The sequence below is a fragment of the Jaculus jaculus genome, chromosome 5 (genome assembly GCF_020740685.1).
Source record: "Jaculus jaculus isolate mJacJac1 chromosome 5, mJacJac1.mat.Y.cur, whole genome shotgun sequence".
Classification (NCBI taxonomy): domain Eukaryota; kingdom Metazoa; phylum Chordata; class Mammalia; order Rodentia; family Dipodidae; genus Jaculus; species Jaculus jaculus.
This window is the reverse complement of record NC_059106.1, coordinates 142,483,475-142,510,503: the sequence shown is the minus strand read 5'-3', so window position 1 is coordinate 142,510,503 and position 27,029 is coordinate 142,483,475. Positions and strand designations below refer to the sequence as shown.

Genomic DNA, 27,029 nt, shown 5'->3' with positions numbered 1-27,029 from the left:
CGGAAAGTTCAGTGAAAGGGAGGAGTGAAAAGGGGGACAGAATATTTTGGGAGAATTATGACTAAATAACATTATGTTCAAGCATGGAAATTCTCAATTAAGAAAATAAAAGTAGAAAAAATAAAATGAAAATAGGGTCTAACTTTTTAAAGTAGTTCATTGTACTTGGAATCCAAGTTGAATGGCAGGGATATAATAATTTCTAAGAGATCAACAATTAAGGTATGCTTTTAAGACAGATGACAATTAATATTTGCATAAAACAGGAGAATGTACCATCATTTCAAGAGTCTATATTAAATTGAAATTTAAAAGGAGTTTACGAAATATTATTTGACAGCATTGTGTAATGTTGTTTTGTCAGATGACCACACTGACACAGACCCATAGAAACGAGCTTGTGCGGTCCACTTCACCACAAGATCGGATCTACGGGTTTATGCCAATGGGCAACGTCTTATATGGATGCCCTATTGATATTTCATTTGTTGTCAACATCTTTGCATTTGGGGGATCAAAATAATATGGATATTTTAAGGTAAATGTGTTAAATGTTGAACACTAAGAATGCATATTCCCAGCCAAGGGCCTTCATAAGTATACTAACCTAAATATAGGCCTATAAACATGATGATTAAAAATAGCAAATTCAAATATTTTTCATGGATTGTTTTTAATAGGAAATATAGTAGAATTAATCTGTTCTAATTAAAAGGAGTTAAAAGTGAATTCATATATGCATATGTGGATTATCTAAATTTGAGGCATGAATGCATTCTTATGAGCCTATAATTAAAATCAAATTAAGTTAATTGTGAGTTAGAAAACTTGTTTTAATCCTTATATAACATGACTTCCTATTGGTAACATTATAGTTTTCAAATAAAACCACTGAGATCCCATGGAATAGGTAAAGAACATAGACGTTACAAATCGTAATGTATAGATATGTTTCAATGATTGGAATTAAACTAATCCTGTGTACATAAATTGGCATCAGAAAACTAAAATAAATGACACAATAACAGCATCATTACTGCTATTTAAAAAAAAAAAAAGCTGATACTTCAGGTACATTGCATCCAAGAGACTATCTTCTCTTTAACAAAATCTATTTAAATTTGTGTTCCAAAGCTGATATGGGTCTACATACCACTTTCTTGTGGACAACAAGTTGGGCAGAAGTAAATTACTATTCATTTTTTATATGATGAGAGCACAGTGAACATACAGATGAGTAGGCAAGGACAGTCACATATACCTCTTAGGATTCTAAGCTCTACTGTAGCTAAATTATAAATTGGATAGTTAATCATTCCAGTCATATCTGAAATCATTCACTTTTTCTTAATTATAGCTTCATTGTGAAAAATATTACATAGTAATTACTTTATGACTTTGCATGTATCGAAATAAAATAGAATGTCTATCATAGAATTTATACAGATGATTTGGTCCCATAATTTTCACAAGTATTTATTTTCAATTAGCCCCATACTTATTAAAGCCATAGTAAATAATCAGCAGTCCAATTATAGTGCAAGTATTTCAACATATACTTACACATTTAGATGTGAAAGACAAGGAGACACTGGTATCAGTTTTTATCACCATCAAAATGGACGGTTTGGCTTTATTGTCTTATCACATTATTTGAAAAAGATAATCTTTGAAAAGCAAGAATTTAATAATTTCCTCCAGATTTCATTTGCTTTTTTATGATACAATGAATTGAAGCACAGTATTTTTCTTTTCCTTAAATACCTTATATTCAACCATATTGACCTATGCTATATGAATAGATAATATTTACTCAAAGTGATACACACTGTATACTGATCAGAAAACCAAACAGATTATATTGTTAATTCTCCAGTGAAAACCCTCAATAAAATTTTTTACAGCTAAGTTCATTATGAATATGTAAAGAAATCTTACAACTAAACAGTCAAAATTATTCCCCGTCAAAATACTACATACAGGTTATACTTTCGCTTTTCAATTTTACCTGGGATGATTTTCTCCTGTGTTCATTTTCTTCACTTCTCATATTCATCTTTTCCTAAAACAACCATAAATGGAAAATATTAGACAGCTGTCATCTAGGAGGAACATATGAGTGAATGGTGGGGATGAAAGTAGAGACGGAAACACAATATTAAAATGGGCTAAACCTTTCAAAGTATTTGTTTTAAGGCTTGGAAGACACTTAGGGGCCCATCCCAGGCTACTTATAGGACACATAGCAAGGTTTCATAGTGTGCATTATATGGTCATTTAGGTTGGTGTTGTTTTCACAGTAGCAATTTTGAAAGTGAAAGGAGATGGCTTCAAAGAGCGACTTGATTTTTCACAATGAAGTGGTGGAGCTGAGGAGAGATTCGCATTTGGCTTGAGGCTTATCTGATAATGAAGAGTGCAGAGATGAATGGCTTGTAAAAATATAACATGGAAAATAATGTTTTTTAACTAAAAGATCTTGAAACCTGAAAACAGGTTTAGAAATATTAAGTCTTTCAAAGGTCAGTTTTCCATTTGCTGAAGCAGAATACAGGAATGAGAACTTTTTTGTAAATATCTAGTGAACAATAACTAATAAACTTGGTAAATCAGCTTATTTAAATGTTACTCAGATAACTTTTGTATAAATCAACATAATTATTTGAAGAATAGTAGAAAAGAAGACAGAATTAGTCAGCTGTGCAATACTTCTCTTTGTTGACCCATGTTTTCAATATACTACAATGTCTTTTTAAAAGCCTGACAGTTTATCTAAAGTTTACTTTTATGGAAGATATTATTGTATCAATCCTTAATATGAAAATAATCTTCAATTATTTATACTCTATATTTTGAAGCATTTCCACTTAAGTTGTTTTTCTACATGTTTAGAAACATTTTATAGCAAAATTAAAATAAATGGAAACAATAGTTCATCCTTTCATACTGAACCAGGCAAAACTGCATTTTGGTACAGAATACTTAACTTAGCAATTTGCTTCTGCAAACAGACAAAATAATTAGAATGCAATGCATTTATCTGTTGAGCCAACACATAGCTTTGTACTTAAAGTAAGTTTGTATGTACTTTTTCCACTATAAGACTTAACTGATATTTCCAGCACTTTGCAAATGCTCTAGGATGAATTTTTCCATTTACATGCATTTTTCAAAGAATTATTAAAGAACACATTATTTCCTACTGAGAAACATGATCTTTTCATTCCTATTTCTTTTCCAATAAAATTCATTTAAATAACTTCCCACAAATTAATTTTATTTATCATGAGCTCAATGCCTATTCAAGTATGACCTTTTTTCAGAAGTTCAAAAAGTTTCTTCTTTCACATTTCAAATTATGAATCACATGAAAGATTTTAGCTTTTGCCGCTGAGTTCTTAGCACTTTCCTTAGTAAAACCTGATGCTGGACTCATATAACACTCTTCTAAAACTGTGAGTTACAGAAATAGAATAAAAATTATTTCTATGGCTACTTTTCTATGTTTACTTTAGTATCTATATTCATCAAGTTTAGGGCAAGAGAGCCAAAGAAAGAAATTTAAAGTTGGTGATGAGTTAATAAGAGTAAACTGAAAGTTCAAGGATCCTGTCTTATATAATAGGTTTAAAAAGAAACAACAGAAAAAGTTATACCTGATAAGAAAGGTGCAGTTTCACCAAGTGCAATGTGTGGGTATTTAGCCAGATTTTTGAAATAATAATAAAAAATAAGGATGTTTCATGTGGTTATTTTGCCTTAAAAATCTGCATTACAAAGCCGGATGTCTCTGGAGTTATACAAGCCAATAATTGCTGGCTTTTTTTTTTTTTTTCTTTTTTGGTTTGTTTTGGTTAGCAATTTTGTTTGTTTTTGTTTTTGATCAGGAGCATCAAATTATTCTTATTTTTCAGAACTCTTGCAAGTAGTAGGACTAATTCAACTTGCTTTACATTGTTTTCTTCTTCTTCTTTGCTCCTGTTACATCTCAGCAAAGGACCGGGGTGCTCATCTTCCTCCTCTTCCCTTTCTGTATCCCAGGCACACAGCACTGTGCGGAAGCTGCACCCATCCTCGCCTCCACGGCCGGCAGGATGGTGGAAGGTGGGAGAGGCCAGGAATCCCTCCAGGTTGGGCTGACTTTAGAAATGAGAATTGCACATGTTTGTCTCCTGAACCAAAGGGGTGGAAAGGCTCGCTGCCAGTTTTGCTACGCGGCTTCTAATGATCTCATGCGCACTGCTGTTGTCGCCTTGTCCGGCCAGTTCAAATGCATGCTCATTATAAAACAAACAAACAATCAACAAATAAATAAATAACCCAACGACTTGGATTCTCCAGCAAACAAAATGGGTATTAATTAAAAAAAAAAAAAAATCAGCAGTCAAAAAAGCAAAAAAAAAAAACAAAACAAAAAAACAGTTTTAAGATTCACTTATGCCTCAATATTCATTCTGTTATTATTTTCCTCCCCCCCCCTCTCTGTAGAGATAAGCAGCAGAATTTATCAGGCGTGAAGGGGACAGCCTCCTGGTGGCCTGCCAAAAACCCCAGAATAAAGGCGAAGTTGTGCTTCAAAGCTTAGTTGCTTGCTGAGTCTGGCTGAAGTCAAGTATTAAGATCCACCATTTTCTGAGCCACGATAGAAAAAGGAAAAAAAAAAAAAAAAAAAGTCAGGAGCGCTGCTGCTTCCCAAGTCTCCGTTGGCACCATCACAAAATCTCTGTCCTAAGGTCACATGATCCTCTGCCAAATGTAGAGTGCATTCCCATCAACCATTCTGCTGATACTGCGAAGGCAGCTATTGTCTCGTTTAGACCCAAAGTTCAGCCCACTCTTCATTGAATTAGCTGGAAAAAAAAAAAAAAAAAAAAAAAAAAAAAAAAAACGCATCACCTTTGGGGGCTGGGAGTCATGGAAACCTCTACCTGGCAAGCTGCCCACTTTTTCTGCCCATCAACCAGAGATGGAATTGTGCTGCCTGATGCAATGATGACTTGGAATGTGAAGACGCGTCCAAAGTGAGGCTGATTCCTTGCACCGCCTGTTTCATTTGCACAGAAACCCCTGGCTTCTTGGAGTTAGGAGAGGAGGGGGCGACTCTTTCCTACCCCAAGTAGCAAATAAAGGTCTGAACATGCCTATTCGGCAACTTTATTTCTCAACACACCCAAGAGATTTTCAAATGAAAACATCGAATGCTCTGCAAGTTTTCTGCATTAAAGCTTTCCCCTTCTGTTTTCCTTACATGTGAATACAACACACGCGAAACATTTGTTTTAGCCTCTGGCTTTGAGACTTAAAAAAAAAAAAAAAAATCTGAGTTTCTTTTTTGCTTCTTATTACTTTCCGATTTTTATCTGGCATGGATTTTGTCCTGCATAGCCACATTATCCACTAGCAACAGTGGACATGCATTATTCTAGCAATCTCCAACAAAGTGGTCCCCAGAGAGAACCAGTTTTCTCCTCCACCCCACGAACCCCAGCACCAGAGTGAGTCCTGAGATCCTCCTCCATTGGCACCTAGCTCTGCTGCTAGGCAAGTTTGCTGGGATTGCTACATGTGAGAAGTATTCTTTTTGCTTCTCTCACTGGCTACAGTTTGCCTGTGTGGCATGAAAGATGCCTTTCAAAGTTGCAGGGAGTGTAAAAACAGCTCCCAGGCAATAAAATGAAATGGTTCTCCCTCCCCAATGAATTTCCATTCTAGCATGCGAAGAAAGTTCCCATGTACAAACATTTCCATACTTTCTAACAAAAGTGGAGTGAATTAAATCTTTCATGATTTCCTGAAGCAGAATCTAAAGCCAAGAAGGAAAGGAAGCATTGTTAGTGTTTAAGCTGGAGATCTGAAGTAGTACTAAAAAGATCTTCTATTCACATACTCCACTGAAATGTGTGTAGTGCTTACATCTAATTATATCATAATTATATAGCAAGAAACTCCTTATATTCTAGTACATATATTAACAAATGATAGGTTTTTGATATACACATGCACTATACAAGACATGGCAAAGGTGTCTTAAGTTACAATCAAACCATGAGTTACCTAATAAATTGAACAAACCAATTCAGAGATGCAGGACATATCCTAAAACAGTTTATAAGGACAGTGCCATGGCCATGAGGTCATTTTAGGAGCAACCAAGGTGGGTAGACACATGTGCACACAGGGGAAACATTACATCATTTTGCCCATTTGTCATTCTAACAGTAAGTTTCAAAAAACATAACTTTAAACAAATATACTGAAATTCATAATAGCTTTTTTTCCTAGAATGAAAAGGTCTAGACAAAATTTTCACTAGTACCCTAATCACATACTTACAGAGTAGTTTGTTGAGAATCAACCTTATAAAATACTTATGCTCCATGCTCAGATGCAGCACAAAGAGAGTCAGTGACACACTTGTAAAATGGAAAATTTAAATTTGAGTACCTTTTCAGTCATGCAGGGCATATGAAGTAGTGGTATTCAGTGCATTTTGTAATAGAAACAGGGGAATAGCAACGAGCCAAATGGATAGGACTCCCATGGGGCACCACTCAGTCATTGAGTAAGTACTTTCTTTCTAAAGAGGAAAGCAAGTCCTAAAAGAATATTTATTGGAAAGAAACATCCTGAAACAAATGGGAAAAAAGTAGAAAATGGAAGTGCTTTTATGAAAAAAAAAATGTGGTTTTTTTTTTATAATCCATTACTGTGCACATATAATATCCATGGAGACTGTATATAAAACAAACAAGAGGCTCAGACAGATGAAAAGAAGATGATTAGTAGGCTAGAGGCTGCAGGACCTAAGAAATGCCTTAGCACTGAATCCATTCAAGTTTTGTTTTTCACCCTTTGTATCCAATGTTTTGAGTATAAGATACCCACAAAACGGAATTTCAAAATAGTGAGGACAAATACCAAAAAAAAAAAAAACCCTACAACAAAATCTTGATCACTTTAACCAAGACAGCAGGAAAATCAACATGGAAAAAATGTGTTGAGACTGCTATTTATTTCAAGTTATTTACTAGAGAAAGAGAGAAGAGAGAATGGGTGTGCTAGGGCATCCTTCCACAGAAAGAACTGTGATCCCATGGTAACCCAAACTTGCAAACACCAAATGGGAAATCTAGATGTCACCAAGCAGAAGCTAGATACCATTCTGCCCTTTCCTCAACACACTTAGCAATACTCTAAAGCAAATCCACAAAGGGAAAAGGGCGATCAGTGGCAGAAAAGAATAAATGAGAGTAAAGTATATATATATATATATATATATATATATATATATATATATATATATATATATATATATCTCCAAGTGAGATGGTCATTGCTTTTGGGATTGGAGGTGTGGAGTAGTAAATTTCCCCCTTTTCTATGAAGTATTACTAATACAGGGAGACTGGACTTCTATCTCCATTCAATAGTCATGCGGCAACCAATGAAATAGCAGAGATTTGCAGAGTAAATGAACACAAAACAAGTGTAGCCTAGAGCTAGGGGATAGCTAGGTCAAACAAACTGCTTATCTTTCAAGCATGAGGACCAAAATTTGACCCCTAGAACCTATAAAATTGCTATGTGGTAGTGCCTCACTGTGCTGGGAGGTATAGACAGGTAGATCCATGGCACCTCATGTGTAGCCAGTTTAGTGTATGTGGTGAGGTTCAGGGTCAACGAGAGACTTTCAAATAGAGGCAAAAATGTACCTGAGAAACAACACTTAATGTGCTTTGGCCTCCACAGGCACAGGTATGCATGTGTGTGCATTGCGGACGCCCTCACACCTGCAAACGTACATACATACACACTGTTAAACAATCACAAAGGCTTGATTAATATCAAGTAAAATAGAGTTCAACAAAAGGTAATTCCACAGATTGAGACATAATACAAGGATAAAAGGAAGAGTACAACAATCACAAAAATATGTTGAATAAAAGCTGGTGTCTAGGAAGTAAAAAAATATTTATATATTATTTCTCACTTAAAGTGAGAACTTCAATAAACCTTTCAGCACTTGACAGAACAAATAACCAAAACGTTAGAAAGACTTGATAATTGACATAAATAAAACTGGATACCAAACAATAGCACAGGGCACATTGTTTTTAAGGACCTATAATGTATTTCAAGAGTGGCCCAAGAAAAGGCAATCTCAAGAAGTAGAAATAGCATGATAAAGTACTTTAATTATTTCATTATATTTATGTTTTATTATTTATTTATACAGCATCTTGCTACGTAGTCTCGTCTGGCCCCAAAGTCATCATCTTGGCCTAATCCTCCAAGTTCTGGGTTACAACAGCATTCCATCATGCCCAGCTCATAGAGTGTGTTCTGAGTACTAACATATAATGTGTATGTACAGTATCATCAAACTAGACGTCAACAATCTTAAGGGTACTAGGAAAATCTCCAAACTTGTGGAAACAATAATAAATATCTAAACCCATGAATCTCAAAGGAAATTTTAAATAAAACAAACAGAAATCCAACACATTGGGAAGAAAGGAAATGGAGCTGCTGTAGCAGTGGTGAGAGGGAAATTTCTAACAATAACTATGGCTGGAAAGATGGAACAACAATTCATTGGCCATGTCCACCTGTTGAAAGGGAATTATTGACCAGACGATTGCCCTGTTTGCACAAAAAGGCAGGCTTCTGTGTCAGTGAGAGACTGGGGCTCAAATAAGAATAGATGAAAGAGTGAAGGAGTTGGACACATATTGATTTTGTCCAGCAACCACAGGTGGATATTAGCACCCACAACCACAGGTGATCACATGAAACATCATAAGGCTTGTATATGTGCATACACCACACCACCCACACAGACACAAAGGTACTCATAAATGAAAACAACAACAACAAAATCAATATTCATTTAAAAGAAGTCTCAAAAATATAATCACAATCTTATTTTATTTTTTAAATATTTTAGTAATTTATTTGAGAGAGGGGGACAGGGAAAGAGAGAAAGAGAGAAAATGGGCATGCTGGGGCCTACAGCCACTGTAAAGCAAACTCCATACAAACATACCACCTGTGCATCTGGCTGAAGTGGTACAGGGGAATCAAACCTGGGACTTCCAAGGCAAACACCTTAAATGCTAAGCTATCACTTCATCCCATAAAATAAAAACGAAGAAAATCCTTAAGGAGATATTGCCAAGAACAAGTCACTAAAATACAAAAAGAATATGTAGTGAACAGGAAAAGTTGATTCCACAAGTCACAAATAAGTGAGTACTGTCCACCATACAAACAGGCTAAAGGAAAAAATCATAAAATATCAGTTGACACAAAAATAATTTGAGATAAAGAAAGTAATCACTGTAGACTATTGGTGGTAAGTCCCAGTGCCATAAATGGCTCATCCATCACAGTGAGCTGTTGGTCAAGGAGGTCTACAAGGCACCCAAAACAATAATGGCCAATTCCAAAGCTTTTGCTTACTCACCAGAGCTAAACAGTAAGATTCTATTGTTGAAGACAGTATAGGATGTGACCACAAGACATTGGGACATCACACTTGAACTGATTGGGAAGCCACATCTCTGCTGGCTTGCCTTCACAGTGCTGGAAAGTACAATGTGAGCTACAAGTCACCAACAATGTGTATTAACAGTGGAATCTGCAAGCTACAAAATCAGCCATCCAGACAAGGTTTTCCCATGGGCATAACAGCAGCACAGAGGTTACCGGGGCAATCAACTACTCTCTGACTGGGTGTGAGCTCTACTCAGTGGGATGAAATCCATGCCTGGTACTGAGAACCAAGAGAGAAGCCTACGGTTGCAAAGGTCACAGACTCTAGATGGAAGCTTCCAGCATTCTATAGCTAAAAGGAGAACTTAATGCCCATCAAACAGACTCCTAAATGTACATATTTATTCCATTTGATGGATGCTGCTCTCACTCTTGCTTAGAGAATCTGCTTTTTACAGGTGGCAAATAACAGGGGGACCCAAAACCCATAAGAATGACAAAAGGATGAAGCTAAGGGTCTCGCTCAAGATAAGTATCTCTCTTGCACACCCATCTAAGCCAAGGAAACATTGTAGAGGAAGTGGTGGACTAATTATGAATGCTGCTGTCACCAGTAGCTACAGAGCCTTATCCAGGGAGACAATGGAAGAAAGTGAGGAGAATCAAAACACATCAAAGTTAAAAATAGGCTGCTTAGAGCTCAACATGAAAGACGACTTCTAACACACACATCCTCCACAAGGCTCAGGGGGCACTGGGGAAGAGGGGACAGAAAGAATGTAAGAGCCGTAGGTGGGAAGGTGGGCTGTAAGGCATTGTGCCGGCCACAAGGTCTGACTGTATATCCATGACAGATCGAGATTACCTGAAAATGATACTCTGGAGGACCCTCGGTGGAGTGGGGGCAGGGCAGAGGAGACAAGAAAATAACATGACCAATTTGCAGGCTGTCCACATATGAAAGCATTCAATAAAAATAAAAATATGAGGAATAAAATAGCAATGAAAAACTTTGGTCTACCAACATAATAAAATATTACTCAGCAATGAAATCAGGGGCAAAATATTGCTACACTAAACAGTCTGGGTGGTTTTATGGAGAGTATGTTTAATAAAAGTAACTAATACTTGAAAGTGTTCTGTATGTTTCCATTTATACAGACCTCAATAAGAAGAAAACAAGTAAATATTTTTAACAGTTTGAGGAAAAGATGGGAGTGGGAGGAAAGTAGATGTGACTATAAAAATGCTACAGAGAAATCCTTCTGGTGTTGTAAATGTTTGGGATTTTGACCATAATCCTGCTATCATTTTACTTGTACCATTGTGGTATTATTTTTCCAGATGTCACTACTGAGGAAAACTGGATACAGATCACATGGTAGGAGCTGAAAAGATGATTGAATAATTCAAGGTTCTTGTTTGCAAAGCCTGAAGGCCTGACTTCCCTAGACACATAAACCTGATGTACAATGTCTGCCATTCACTTACAGTGGCAAGAGGCCCTAACACACCTCTCATTCTCTCTCTTTCCCTTCCTCTTTTTTTGTTTATTTTTAATTATTTATTTGAGAGTGACATACAGAGAGAAAGAGTCAGAGAGAGAGAGAGAATGGGAGCGCCAGGGCCTCCACCCACTGCAAACGAACTCCAGATGCATGCATCCCCTTGTACATCTGTCTTATTTGGGTCCTGGGGATTCAAGCCTCAAACTGGGGTCCTTAGGCTTCACAGGCAAGCGCTCAACTGCTAAGCCATCTCTCCAGTCCTCTCCCTTCCTCTTAAACATACATACACACAGAAACAACTAAAAATAAACAAAAAGAACATATGATTTGTCTGTTTCACTTCTTACAACTTTATGTAAATCTAGTTATCTCAAAATAAACACTTTGATGATTTGAAAGTAAAAGTATAGGAAAAAATAACTGATTCCCTGGTGATTTGGATGTACTTGCACTACTTGAGCTAGGTTAAATTGTTACCAAGAGAAAGTCAAATTAAAACAACTCTGAAGGCAAAAGGTGCCCACTACTTATTTGTAATGAAAATCTTGAGGAGTATTCAACAAGCAGTGATTTGAGTGGTTGAGAATACTAGTCTGGAGCCATGCTCTCAATAAAAAAAAAAAAAAGCAACTTTCTCTTAAAAGCTAAATAACGAGTTCCTCACATATTCCATGTACTGGGGTGTTTATCCCAGTTCCCCAAACTCTGCAGTTGCAGCACAAAACTATCAGAAAAATGTGCATGTGAAAGTGTATGGCAGAGGTACAATCCAATATTCTTTAATGACAACAATATTTTTCACCAATTGCAGTATTATGCTATATTTTTAAACATACATTAATATAGAAAGCCATTTTGAATGCAAGAGCCATCCATACAAATCAGGCAATCCATTTGCCCCATGAGGTAGAAGTCCATTTGTGGAGTTCTAGCTAAAATTGTAGTGTTGGTATCTGTTATTATCATAAGATTCAATTTTGCTTCCTTTCCCTTTCCTTCTTGAGCACCTCCAATTACAAAATGTCTAACTGCTTTAGAAATTATGATAATACTTGCCCATCTGTATTTCTCTTTATTCTGTCTTTCATGAGCAAAACAGAAGTCTTCCTGGTAGAATAGAGAACTTGGAATAAAGTAAAACATTGGAAATTATTTCCCAAGGCCACCATTTCTTGTAAGTTTCTCCCTCATTCTGTAGAGGAACAATGCTGTCTTTTGCAGCGGCTCTTTGAATATGCAGGTCTTGACAATTATTAAAAGTGAATTATGGGGCTGGAGAGATGGCTTAGCAGTTATGGTGCTTGCTTGCAAAGCCAAAATACCCTGATTTGATTCTCCAGAACCCACTTAAGCCAGATGCACAAGGTGGGGAATGCAACTAGAATTTGTTTACAGCAGCTGAAGGCCCTGTTGCACCCATTCTCTCTCTATCATCTGCCTCTTCCTCTCTCTCACTCTCTCTCTCAAATGAATAAGGAAGTACATACACACACACACACACACACACACACACACACACACACACACATATGAATTACAGGAATGGAGAGATTACTCAGTATCCAAAGGAGCTTAATTGCAAAGCCTGATGATAGCCTGGGTTTCATTCCCCAGTTTCCATGGAAAGCCAAATGCTCAAAGGGGCACATGATTCTGGAGTTCTTTTGTAATGGCTGGAAGCCCTGGGTGTGTTAGACTCACTTACTATCTCTTTTTTTTTCTCTCTCTCATCATCTCTCTCTGTCTTTCTCTCTTTCTCTCCCATTGTGTCTGCTTCATTTTTTTCTGTCTCTCATAAATAAATAAACAGAAATATTTTTAAATGGGAATTATGGAAGAAAAACTTTTTGAAAGGTTCAGATTCATTTAGACTAGAAGGTTTAAAGAGCAAAGGGAAAAAAAGACAGTGTGGTATGTTGTGGTTTTAGGGACACTTTTACAGTTGTGGATAAAAGGAAAGAAATGTCATGGGAAGCACAAAAATAAGTAACTGGGTACCATAATGAGGAGACTAAAAACTATTTAAGTTGAAAAATAAAATAAAATCCTTTCAAGCACAAAGAGAAATTTGAACACAGGGCCTGGATGGGACAGGGTTCCTCAGTCACTTGTGTATACTTAGAAATCACAGTATTCCATTTAGAACTGAGATTGCATTTATAAAATTATGCTTTTTAAGGAATTCTCCACAAATTATGTCTAAAGGTATCATCAAAGGTCATTTATAGTTTTTAAAAAGGTGAAGGTTATTTCACGAAGAAGAGAATATATATTTATTTTTTAATATTTTATTTTTATGTATTTATTAGAAAGAGAGAATGGGCATGCCAGGGCCTCCAGCCACTACAGATGAACTCCAGATGCATGCATCACCTTGTGCATCTGGCTTTAAGTGAGTACAGGGAATCAAACTCTGGTACTTAGTCTTGGAAAGCAGCACCTTAATCGCTGAGTCATACTTATACCCCCAATAGTGGCAATTTTAAACATAAACATATGGTGACATTATGTTTTAGGTGGTTTATGGTTTCATGTATTACTTTGTAATTAGTGTGGAATTATAAATTTCACATTTTATTCTTCCAAAATACAGAAACTATACAGCATAAAGTTCTGTACATATGGGTATTTACTGAGCAAGCTTTTAAATGGCTCCTTTGGTCTTTTTGTGTGTCTGGACATTTTTAGATCTAGAGATTTGGCTCTCAGGTGATTGATCTCATATTTGGGTGGGGACTTGGTTGGTTTGGAAACTTTTCAGTTCAAAGGTCGTCATTCCTATGATACTATGTAGAGAAGATTAAGATTAGGATTAAAAGAAATCTAACCAATAAATTCAAAATATATGTCATATTCTCTTTCTCTGACATATTGAATAAGTTTTAGTGCTATATTACAAATTAGAAGATATAATTCATCTCATCTAAAATTAAGAAATTTAGGTCACAATGTTACAGAGAATGTGGACTATTTGGGAAGAGAAAGGGAACCAGGGGAGGAGGGAGAGGGAGCAAGACAGGATTATGGGGGAGAGTTGGATATGATGAAAGCACATTACATGTATGCATGAAATAACAGAAAATGAACTCAACACTTTGTATAATCAATGCTTGCTAACAAAAATTTACATGTAGCAGAGCAGTAAAGCTGTTGGCTGTCTTTTTGACTTTAATAAAAGCACTTATGTTAACTGTATATGAATGACTCCTGGTTCATGTCCTCAGTGAAGTTCACATATTGAGCATGATAATCTTGGGCATCTGGCACCTTTATTGACAATTAAGAGTTCTGCCTTACATATTACCTAATCTCAGATTTCAAGGGGAATGGGGCCTGTAAGAACTTCCATTTTGCAGAACAGAATCTGCTAGTAAGAGTTAACTAACAAAATTGTTAAGTATCAAAGACGTTTCTTTTTCAGTGAAGAGCACCGCAAGGGATTTCCAGATGTGCTATGAAATGTACATCATATCTGTTGGTTACATCACCTTTAGCAAATCCTGGTCTGAAACCATTATTTCAGTTGAGAGTGTTGAAATTAATCTCACTAACCAAACTTTTGTGAGCACGAAGTTCTCACAAATACAGGCATCTTTCCTAGCACAGCACTACCCATCATGCATTGTTGAAAGGTGTTTTTTACCTAAGCACAAAGCAATCCTGGGGTTTGGAGGGAACAGTTAGGCCTCATTATACACAGAGAACCCATTCCATGACCTTCCCACAGATAACAAACTCGTGTCTTATGAAAAATGGTATAATGTTTTGATATAACCGGAACCTTGTCTTGTACTTTAAATCATTTTTGGATTACTTATTACCTAGTAAAACAAAACTTCAATGTAACTGGTTGTTACACTGTATTGTTTATGGATTAAAGTTAAAGGGTTACACAGATCCAGTGCCAAAGTGATATTACCTAATAAAAGTTTTGGCTTATGGTTGGTTGATTTAGTACTTGTGGAACCCATGGATTCAGAGAGTTGTTTGTACTACTGACACGGACATGGCCTTCAGAACTGAGCAAACTGTTCTTTATTCTCCTTTAGTAACTGGATTATTTGACAGGGGTATGTCTCTATAATGAAATTCGTATGTTCAAAAAATGTCTGGGCACAACATATGAAGATTTAAGAAAGCAACAAGAAAAGAATATCCAACTAATGAGCTCTAGAAGGTAGAGGCAGTCCACTCTATAGCCCCACTGAGGTGTTCAAATGCATATAAGCAACAGGGATTTCCTTATATTTCCACCAAGCTTTCTTTCTCTGTTCTCAACTGTATATACCATGCCACACGTTTGAAAAGACATATGTGACCTGAATTTGCTCTTGAGTCTATATGCCAATGAATGATGTGACAATAATTTTGATTTCTGATAAAATATGTTCAGCCTCCCCTTCAACTTATGAGTATGCTAATGCTATGCTATGGCCCCAGTCTGTATGCATTTCGCCTGTACGGTGATGGTGGTTTCCTTTTTATATAGGTGTGAGTGAATAGAAGAGTACAGAACTAGAAAAAAATGCATAAATTTCTCATAGCACTGCCTTCTGTAGTCAACCATGATAAATTTATTCCAGATTCATAATGGATATCCTCCAGATTATCTCCATTCTGGTGGTCCCCGTCTGACTCCATCCATTTTTATGTCTCCTTCATCTCTCTGTGGAAATCAACTGAAAACCCCATGAGATCCAGATTTATAATCACTTCTCAGGCTACAGAAGCAATGCATTGCTCATGTCCTTTATATAGTTCTAGTGACAACAGTGGCATATATGGCAACATTGAGTTTTGTTCAGCAAAGACATTCACATATGAGTTGGCAAAGGAAATTTCATTCTTATAGCTTTTAAAAATCCAGACCATTACTTAAACAGTCCCGTAGTCCACCCTGACATGTCACTAAGAGCATAGAATGGAAGTGAATTATACATTAACTGAACTGATTTCAATCAGTTCTTTTATTTATTTTTTGTAGTACTTTAGCTATGAGAAAAAAAAAGATGTTACAGGGTTCCATATTTTACAGGATATTACCAGAAAACAAAAAATTCCACAATTTGGTTTTGGAATGAAGTAGCTTACAAATTATTTCAAAGGTGGGATTTAATTCTATTGGCTCAAAATAATTTTTAGAATATAAATAAGTTTGAAAGAGTTCAATTTGATTCCCAGTATCAATAGTATATATGTGTAAAGTATTATCCATTTTAACATGAAACAGAATATGTCACAATATTTGCTGTCTAGGTAGACTGAGTTTTCTATATATCTTCACTCCTGGTGTTCATTTGTTATTAGGATGAACAGAGTATTCTAGACTTGAAATGGAGCAAGATACTGTTACACATTAAAAATATAGTATGTTCCCTCAAATTTACATCTTATTCAATGCTTATGGAACTTGTTTTTCAAACTTAATAATGTATCCCTAAATAAGACACTATTTTAATTTTCATATTTTATGTTATAGTATATACAATATATTTTTGGTTTATATTTGTAGTTTTATTTGTTTCCTTTGCTCTTATTTGTTAGGATGTTAACATTCTCTTATCTATGAGGCTGTATACAACTTCTCAATAAAGTTAGTCTGTGCTCCAGAAAAAATATAATCAAACTATTAAGATAGTGGCAAGGTAGCCTTCAATTCTTTGGTACTTAATAAATAATAGTAGTTTGTGTGTGAAAACTGCTATGCAAGAAATGTCTTATGTGTTCATAAAGCTTAGGATCATAAGAAATGATAAAATCGGGCTGGAGAGATGGCTTAGCAGTTAAGCGCTTGCCTGTGAAGCCTAAGGACCCCGGTTAGAGGCTCGGTTCCCAAGTCCCATGTTAGCCAAATGCACAAGGGGGTGCAGGCGTCTGGAGTTCGTTTGCAGAGGCTGGAAGCCCTGGCGCGCCCATTCTCTCTCTCTCTCTCTATTTCTCTCTCTCTCTGCCTCTATCTGTCTTTCTCTCTGTGTCTGTCACTCTCAAATAAATAAATAAATAAATAAATAAAAATTAAAAAAAAAGAGATGATAAAATCATGTCAAACAATTCTTTAACAAGAGGCCAAGTGTTTTCTTTTTTCCTCCAAGTTATGACAGCCAAGTCACAGTTACTGTGATGGTTAATGTTGGCTATTAATTTGACAGGATTTAGAATCCTCATAGAAAGAAATCTATGGGCATGCCTATGAAGTATTTTCTAGATTAGTTTGATAGAGCTGAAAAGCTCCATCCTGAATGCAGGTAGCATGATTCCATAGACTGGGGTCCTGGACTACCTGAAAATAAGAAAGCTAGCTGAGTACAAATATCCATCATTCTGCTTCATGGCTCTGAGTGTTCTCTCAAGTACCAGCTGCCAAACATTCCCCACTATGATGGACTGGCCCCTCAAATCATGAGCCAAGATTAAATCTTTATTAAGTTGCTTTTGTCCAGTGTTTGACCATAGCAACAAGTCACTAATACAGATACCCATAACAATAGAAAGTGGGATTCATGATTGAGAGCAGACATAAAGAAATGGTTGGGTAAAGATATTAAAACAAAATCTGGGCTGGAGAGATGGCTTAGCGGTTAAGCGCTTGCCTGTGAAGCCTAAGGACCCCGGTTCGAGGCTCAGTTCCCCAGGTCCCATGTTAGCCAGATGCACAAGGGGGCGCATGCATCTGGAGTTCGTTTGCAGAGGCTGGAAGCCCTGGCGCGCCCATTCTCTCTCTCTCCCTCTACCTGTCTTTCTCTCTGTGTCTGTCGCTCTCAAATAAATAAATAAAAAATTTAATAAAAAATCTATAATAGCTTCAGATGGACCCGGATACTCACAATTAAAAATTAGTAAAAGACCTTGGGAGATAGGGTGGTCAGAAGAGTGCTTGTCTTGCATGAATGAGGATCTGAGCTTGATTCCCAGACCCTACATAAACAAAGTGTGGTTTAAATCCTGGCACTGAGGAGGCAGAGGCAAGAAGATTCTTAAGGATAGCTGACCAGTCAATGTCACCTAATTATGTGAAATCTAGGCCTATAAGAGATCATGTAGAAAAAAAAAAAAATGGCACATGAAAAGACCTGAAGATTTACTGTGGTTAGTCTTACAAAAGAAATGGGGATTTGATAAACTAGTGTCTATGATTTTAACTTCTGTATGATTTTAACTGCTGTTGTTAGTAAGAGTTTATGAATGTTGATTGTTATTCCAACAACCCAGAATTGTCACTTAAAGTAAGCAGAAAGCTATGATCTCTACATCCAAACCTATTTATTTTTTTCAGTGCTCTTTTAAATAAATTTTTTTGTTTGAGAGAGGAAGAAGCAGATTTTATATATATATTATAGATGGATAAATAGATAAATAGATTATGACAGATGAAGAGAGAGATAGGTGATTGATAGATAGATGATAGGTAGATGATAGATAGATAGATAATGATACAGCATGCCAGGACCTTTAGTCACTGCAAATAAACTCTAGACAAATGTGCCATGTTAAACATTTGTACATATGGCTTACATGGGTCCTGGGTAATCAAACCTGGGTCCTTTGGATTCACAAGCAAATGCCTTGCTTTCTAAGCCATCTCTCCACCTAATTTTTCAGTGTTTAAATGTTATTTTTTGTAAGTTTATTAATAAACATGTAAAGAATTAGAAAATATGCAGATTCTTATCTCAAGCATTTGTTGAATCATATTTCTGTAGAACTAATTTGTATAACATAAAATACTCTCTGAATACTTGGCTTTCCTTCAGTTTTCATACCCTGGAAACCACATTTTTTAAAACTGGAGACCATTCTAATTGTCAGATATTTTAAAAAATTATCTCAATGCACCACTTTTAAAAGAAAAAATTGTTTTGTAAAGAAAATTAAATACATCTGTGTTCCCAGGTGTTTGTGTAACTCTAGAATGATCTAGATATTTTGTGTTTTGAATGACATTTCATTCCCTGTACAGGTGTCCATTTTTTGCAAAGATGATGGTCCTTTAGATCACATGAAGCTGGATTTAAACACATTTCCGTAGCCAAACTTATTATATGTGATTGCCTCCTAAATAAACACCCTGCCCACAAAAAGAAAAAGCTACATGGAAAATGAATGAGGAACAAGACCCAAAACTATGCTCTGGTCTGTTCATCCACACCTGACACCCGCAAACATGCCCACAAGTAAACAAAAAAGAACGATTAGGCCATATTTCAAAATTAATACCTTGATATTTGAATATTAAAAATTGCATACTTGTGCTAAAGAGATGGCTTAGAAGTTAAGGCATTTGCCTGAGAAACCTAGAGACCCAGGTTTGATTTCTCCAGTACCCTCATCAACCAGAAGCACAAGGTGGCACATGCATCTGAAGTTCGTTTGCAGTGGCTAGAAGCTCTGGAATGCTAATTCCATCTCTCTGCCTGCCTCTCTCTAATAAATAAGTAAAATGTTTTTAAGGTTTCTAATTTTTTTATTAACAAAATATGTTGTATGGATTCATCATGTGTTAGTTCTGGGATATGTATTATAAGACTCTGACAATCTAGAAGGACAGAAAAAACCACTAAAAGAAAGATCTTTTCAGTGTGGTGGTATGTGAGCTTATACGAAGGAGAGAGAAGCAAAACTATTCCCAGGTGGGCTGGAGAGATGGCTTAGCGGTTAAGCGCTTGCCTGTGAAGCCTAAGGACCCCGGTTCAAGGCTTGGTTCCCCAGGGCCCACGTTAGCCAGATACACAAGGGGGCGCACGCATCTGGAGTTCGTTTGCAGAGGTTGGAAGCCCTGGCGCGCCCATTCTCTCTCTCCCTCTATCTGTCTTTCTCTCAAATAAAAAAAAAAATAAATAAAAAAAAATAAAAAAAAACTATTCCCAGGTATCACGTGTCCAAACAAGTAAAGTCATTATCATTTGCATGACTTCAAGTGAGTTATATTATTTATGTGGAGAAGGCAGCTTATGTACCTGGATTACGTTTTCAAAATAATTTTGAAATTTATTTCTAGTCAACAAAGTTCACATTTCTTGGTACAATGTATGTTTCCTTACATTTTGAAATGAAATGTTATGAAAAGTAAAATATATGTGTGTATTTAATCATAGTTAAAACATTCTTACATTACTATGTCATCAATTTTAAATCAACCAATGATCTCTTTTTTTTTTAAGATACTACAGAGAGTAATCATTAGCAAAACTAAAAGTATTATCCAGATATTCTGAGTACATATTCAACTTTAAAAAAAATTGAATGAATCAAGTTTAAACTTGTTTTACAAACATGACTTTAAATATAGAAAGTTTTGGAGAGAGTTGACTAACTGCATTAATTTTCTTCCCAAGCAATGTATCTATATCTACTGCGTATACCTACAAGTGGCTACTGCAAATGAACTCAAGGTGCATGTGCCACCTTGTGCATATGGCTTCACGAGACCTGGAGAACCAAACCTGGGTCCTTAGGTTTTGCAGGCAAGTGCCTTAACCACAAACTCATTTCTCCAGCCCAACAAAACCCACTTTTATTTATATATTCACCCATATAATAATGAGTCTTTGCAATTTTATACTATTTTGCCTTCTAAACATTTTACTGTGATTTTGAATAAATAAACATGTAATTTGGCGGAGTTCAATCACTTTACCCAATTTTGTCCTCTCTTTCCAACCCCTCTCCCCACATCCACTGAGGACCCTCCTCTTTCAAAGTAGGCCTTCCTCTCTTTTCTTGTCTGCCTCATTTTGTACTCCTCGGTCTGAATTGTCAAAATATTTATGGACTCGAACAGGGAAGGTCTTAAAAGATAGAGTGGCATAGAACTTTTATTCTTTTAAATATAGTTGGATGCTTTTGTTTTTGCCAATAATGTCTCCAAAGTTCTCCAAAGATCAAATTGAACCTACAAAGAATAATGGACCTGTATGCATGATGAAAAAAGACTGCATGAACTTGCTTGTCTGTGAAACTTGGATTTTAGCCAAACTCCACTATCCATCTAATTTAAAGGGAAACTTGTAATGCAAACCAAAATTTCATCAAGATCTGTACACACACTAGTCAGTTTTTGTAAACTGCAAATAACATGTAAGACTTAAAGCTTTTCAAGCAAAATCTCCACTTTAAACTTAATGAATAAAATGTAGCAATGTGTAATATTTTATTTTATACAAAATTTAAATAATCTTCCATACAACATGATTTAAGGCAAATTACAAATTTACAAAAGCCAAAGGAAAACATGTAATTATCCTATAAGAATCCACTGCCACTTACTTAAATGGTAATTACAACTTAGTATTTTGATGGAAAATTCTGATTCTGGGGTAATTATTGGAGGGATTTTTTTCTTTCCTGGGGGAATGGCATATTCTCTGTTCTAATCTATATTAATTCAAGATGACTAAAAACATATGGATTTTAGCTAAAATGTGCATTTGTACCTGATGGTTATCATGAAGCTTATATTTAATAAAATGTTTCATGCATTTTTTTTTCAAAGAAAGGTCTCTCTTTAGTTTAGGCTGACCTGGAATTAACTATGCATAGTCTCAGGGTTGCCTCAAACTTGCAGCAATCCTGCTATCTCTGCCTCCCAAGTGCTGGAATTAAAGGCATGTGTCACTATGCCTGGCTCTGTTTCATGTATTTTGACAAGCATGGGGTTGTAGAAAGCAAATCTTGAATATAATGAAATAATTTAGTGTATTGTTTCAAAATATTGTACTCATTTGAGAGAGAAAAAGGCAATTTAAGAGACAGAAGGAGGGCTGGAGAGATGGCTTAGCAGTTAAGTGTTTGCCTGTGAAGCCTAAGGACCCCAGTTTGAGGCTCGATTACCCAGGACCCATGTTAGCCAGATGCACAAGGGGGTGCACGTGTCTGGAATTCATTTGCAGTGGCTGGCACCCTGGTGCACCCATTTTCTCTCCCTCTCTCTCTCTCTGTCTGTCTCTTTCTGTGTGTCTGTGACTCTCAAATAAATAAATAAAAATAAACCAAAGAAATGTTTTTAAAAGAGAGAGAAGGAGAGGGAGAGAGGGAAAGAGAATGAGTTCACCAGGGCCCCTAGCCACTGCAAATGAACTCCAGATGCATGTGCCACCTTGTGCATCTAGAGTTGAAGTTACTCATTTGTAAAATGGCAGTTGCTATGGTGCAAAAATATGTGGGTACAGGAGAATCGAACCTGGATCCTTAAGCTTCTCAGACAAGTGCCTTAGCCACTAAGCTATCACTCCAGCCCCACAGTCTATAGCTTTAATAACTGTTAATACAGTCATATTTTATCATATAATGCAGGTTAACTCAGTAAGAAAACTGGCTAAGTTGATTTGAATTTTTAGAAAATTTTTTGAGATAGGGAAGAGGACAGAAACATAAAAATGTTACAAGAAGGAAGAATACAGTAGTATTTCATGGCCTGTTTTCATAGATATCATTCAACTCATTCTAAATATGCTAACAAATCTGATTCCCAAACCACAACCCCTCTCCCTTTCTGTTCATTAAGGGACTTCGAAAGCAAGTTGTGATTCTGAAATTTATGGTGATCCATGTTTTTCTTTACTTAAATTTCTAAGGGCATTTCTCAAAGTTCCAAAGTTAAACACAAGTTAGTTTCTCCTACTACAGCAAAAAAAGACAACTCCACAGAGGTAGGATGTCTGTGCCCATGCTCATGACGCATGACTGGCCTTCTGAAGAGTTCTCACCAACAAAAGAAGTGCTCCTGTGGGCTGTGTGTCAGCTTGCCTACTGCTGAGGTGAGCATGCTTCTGTGATTTAGGTGGCTTTGCAAAGGCATGATTCTCTTTGTATGAAAATGGCACTTTTATATCAAACTTAGGCTGAATATTATCACTGACCAAATGAAATTCTGAAAAAAAAAGGAAAATGTGGGATTACTTTCTGGTAATAATTAATGGAGTTGAAGTTACTGATTTGTAAAATGGCAGTTGCTATGGTGCAAAACTATTCAGAAACTGTTCTCTATATGTTATAGGTATAAAATACAAAACTATTTCTTTTAGGTTTGGAAGAAATGAAAAGCATGAATTGCATATAAATATGTACACTTTTGTAACAAAGATAATTTGAGGCTAAACCATATCTTTATCACTAGTAAAAATCCATAGGGAACTTGTCCTACAGTGGCTTTAAGAGTATTTCTCAAACTATGTAGAAACTATTTAATAGTCTCTACCATAATACACAGATATATTAAGTTTCTGCTTTTTATCTTACACTGGTCAGGTATGTATGCATGTATTATGTACATACATGTACATACAAACACAGATACACACAGATCTTTTTGTTTTCTTTTTTAATTTTAATTTTTTATTGACAACCACCATAATTGTAGACAATATCCCATGGTAATTCCCTCCCTCCCCACACTTTCGAAATATTGTTATTTTTATCTTGAAGGCATTGACCTCCCTACAGAAACAATCAAGGAAAACTGAACTGGTCTATGGTTTCCTTGTCAGAATGCAAAGGTAAATTTCTCTAATTCTGAGGTTTATATAAAGAAGCCTACCTACTTGTGTCTAAAGTACATCTTCTGAGTAACTTTATCTACTATACATGAGATATTTTAGCCCTCCATCTGTTTTCTCGTTCATTTGTTTTATTTCATAGTTCATGCAGATCTGGCAGGGACCTGCAGGGTGCACTTATCAGACCCTGGAAGAAAAATCAACATGTGCAAACAGTAAAGATTTGGCTTTCCTTACAATTTGATATAGATACAATTTGTACTTTTGAATTTGCTATTTTTCTTGATCCTTTTAGGAAGCAACTCTTACTGTTAGTTATTCCTCTGTGTGTCATTAAAGGGTAAAGGAGGTTTGCTGTGAGTCTGTGAGAGTACATTGATTATATAACTAATGCTTCATTCCATGCCTGGGCATTACTGACACATCATTAACTGTGGATACTGTGTAGAGATGAAGGACTGTTCCCAGATTGCTGGTAAATTGCCTTAGCCTTGGCCAAGCTTTCTTACTATCAGTTGCATTCAGCTACAAGATAGCTGGCCTGGATTTGAACTCTAGTTTTTTGACCCAGGAAGAGAGAAAATATTTTTGACTCACACAGGGATCAGACCCAGGCTTTGGCCTCATGTACTCCATGATTCAACCAAATGTACTAATTAACCTCAGATGTGCAATGAGCTGCTGATTTCACTTTTTGAACAGTATAGTTGACAAATTGCATCAAAATGCACTAGAGTAGATATGGATGAGTAATATTAAATATATTTGAGAAAGAATTCCTATTATATTTTTTATTTGTGCCATGGTTTAACCAATTGCTTTTTAAACAAAAAAGAATGCTTTTAAAATAAATAAGTGTTTTTCAGTGTGGTAATAGCATACAAAAAGAAAATTTAACACGGACAATAAAATAATAATAATAATATCTGGTATTAATCTACAACTTTTATTGATTCAACATAAAATTTTTACACTTGGCATACTCCAAGTCTCTATCAAAATCTGGTACTTTGATTTGTTACATTTTTCGGTGCTTAAGATGTATACTTTGTGCAGTATTTTTCCTTTTAGCATGTTATACTCATCTACTTTAGTCAACTCTTGATCTCTGCATTTTGATCTAATATTTAAAATATGCTTTGTGCATCTTCACTTAATAGTATCAATTTTCTGAAGAAGTCACTAAAACTTTCAGAAAATTCTGTGCTGCTGTGCCCCGTATGCACCACCTGGGAGGTTCAGTGTTCATAGCAGTCACTCATGCTTTCTCGTTGCCTCCCTCTATCCCTGGTTTCCAGACCCCTCCAATCTCCATAGTCTTATCCCATCCATCTGTTTCCATGTGTCTCTTAATTTTTATAAACAAGAAGTCTCTACTTTGCATTTTGCTACAAATAGGAAATATTCATGTTGATGATTATGTTTAAACTATCATTGTATCTGCAGAAGCATAGACAAACAATGAAGTCCATGTAATTTAAATCTGGTACCTTCAAGGTTGTTAAGTGCATTAGAATCATATATGGTCCAGCTATTTTTCAGGATCATACCAAAATGTACACACAGTTTTCTTTTAGAAAATTTTAACTCAGAAAGTGAAGCTTAACCCTCCCGCTATAACTAATGAAACTGCTATTATTGCCCAGTACAAATTCCTACAAATTTTCCAATTTGGTTCCCTAGTGTGTATCTAAAATAGGATCCACAACCACAAGGTTCAAAGAGCTTGGTTCATTAAGTATGATTCACCCAATATTTTACTTAAATCTCAGTAATGCTTCCTTGGTTGACAAAACAGATACAATTTGATTATAGCAGTATAACCCATGGATATCTATTATGTAAATAGTGAATCTTTTGAGGAATTACAACTACCAAAATAGACCATTGGCTATGCAGAGTTTCCTAGACATCCAAAAGGAAATAATTTATTAAAAACAATTTCTTTAGACTGTTTTTTGTATTACTAAACTATCAAATTATGTATGATAATAAATAATTTGTTAAAATGACAGGACAGATAGAGTTGACTTGTGCCATTGGTGATAAAATTTATGTTTTATTGATAGGAAAACTATTCTATAATAACTACCTTAGTAAAACTTCTTGTAAATAGACAGTTTGTGATTCTTAAAGCACTTTGACTAATCTATTTGTCAAATCAAACAGCAGCAACAACAGCAGCAAGATATTGTTTTCAAGGTTAAATATTCATTGCAAAATAAGCCTCACACTTCTAATGAGCAGTAATAAAATTTACCACTTTCTAGGAAAGAAAGTTCATACTTATCTTGTTCAGTTGAATGGCTTGCAGGTTCCATGACACTGACACAATCATAAATGACCTCTAAATGGCATTCTAGTTGATATGAATAGTATGAATCAAATCTTTAAACATAGAAAAATGAACATTTGATGCTCATTAAATTCCACCTCCCATCAGCTTCTTGTAAATAGCAAACTTAGTACTTATGCCTTGAAAATTTACGAAACTAGGTTAAAAGAATCACAAATATTAGTTGCCATAGGCTCAAAAAGAAACCTATGAGTTTGACTTTGGGCTGTCTTCTAGTCAGCTAGCTTACCTTCCTTACTATGTATGGTAAATTGATTCAGTTATTTGGTAGATGGCATTCATGACACCATTGGGGAAGTGACATTCATTCTGCCCATCCATTCTACCTACTAGGTGATGCATATACCACTTTCAGTCCCAAGCTATTACATGGGCTGCTAACTCTTGTCAACAATGTCTTAAGTACCAGCTTTTGTTTATAACTATTACAAACTGAGAGCATGAGTTAGCTTCAACAAATTCTACTGCCATTGTTAGAGAAAAACTCAAAAGTGCAGGCTCAGTGAATTGGTATTATCATGTTCTACTATCTTTATACAGGCAGGGCATTGTGGATTTTTAATAATGCCCTTAACTGAGAGATAAGAAATACATTAGTGGTAACTATTTTGCTCACAGAACTAAACCAATAATCATGACAGCAAACATGTGGGGGAAATTATACGATTAAAATAGAGATATAAAGTAGTGTTCATGTAAATGAAATGCCTCAGGTATCCCATTCTTTTATTCCTCTTTAATTGCCACCACATGAAGCTAAGAGCTTATCACTCACTGCCCACCTGTGGCACGGAAAACATTTCCTATGATCTTGCCTTGCTCTAGGCTGCCTCCTAACTTTCTCTCTATCCTCCAACAGTCACCTGTGTATTTAGCATGACTTGTAGACTAAGCCATTTTAATGATGCTTTTCATCATATAATAAATCAGCTTTCAGATTGCTGTTGGATCCTTCTTTCAGAGCACATCCAGTAAAAACTTTTTGGTCTAGAGGTCAAAACCATGCATAAACTGTTTCCATTATTCTCATGTGAAGTTTACTTAGCACCTGTGGAGGTGTACTTCTCAGTCACTTTTCTACTTGCTTATTTGATGTCATACCTGTGGGGACAACATTTATTCATTCATGAGATTCCTCTTATGATAATGCTCTTCCCTTTCACCTTTGGTTCCCTAATA

At 35.8% G+C, this 27,029-nt stretch overlaps 1 long non-coding RNA gene across 1 annotated transcript in view; it reads right to left on the bottom strand.

Annotated features, from left to right (window-relative positions):
- The window catches only part of LOC123460855, a 514,919-nt gene that overhangs the window by 103,935 nt on the left and 383,955 nt on the right, over positions 1 to 27,029 (bottom strand). The window contains exon 7 of the long non-coding RNA XR_006637250.1: positions 2,009 to 2,062. This is a non-coding gene — a long non-coding RNA (uncharacterized LOC123460855). The remainder of the gene's footprint in view (positions 1 to 2,008; positions 2,063 to 27,029) is intronic.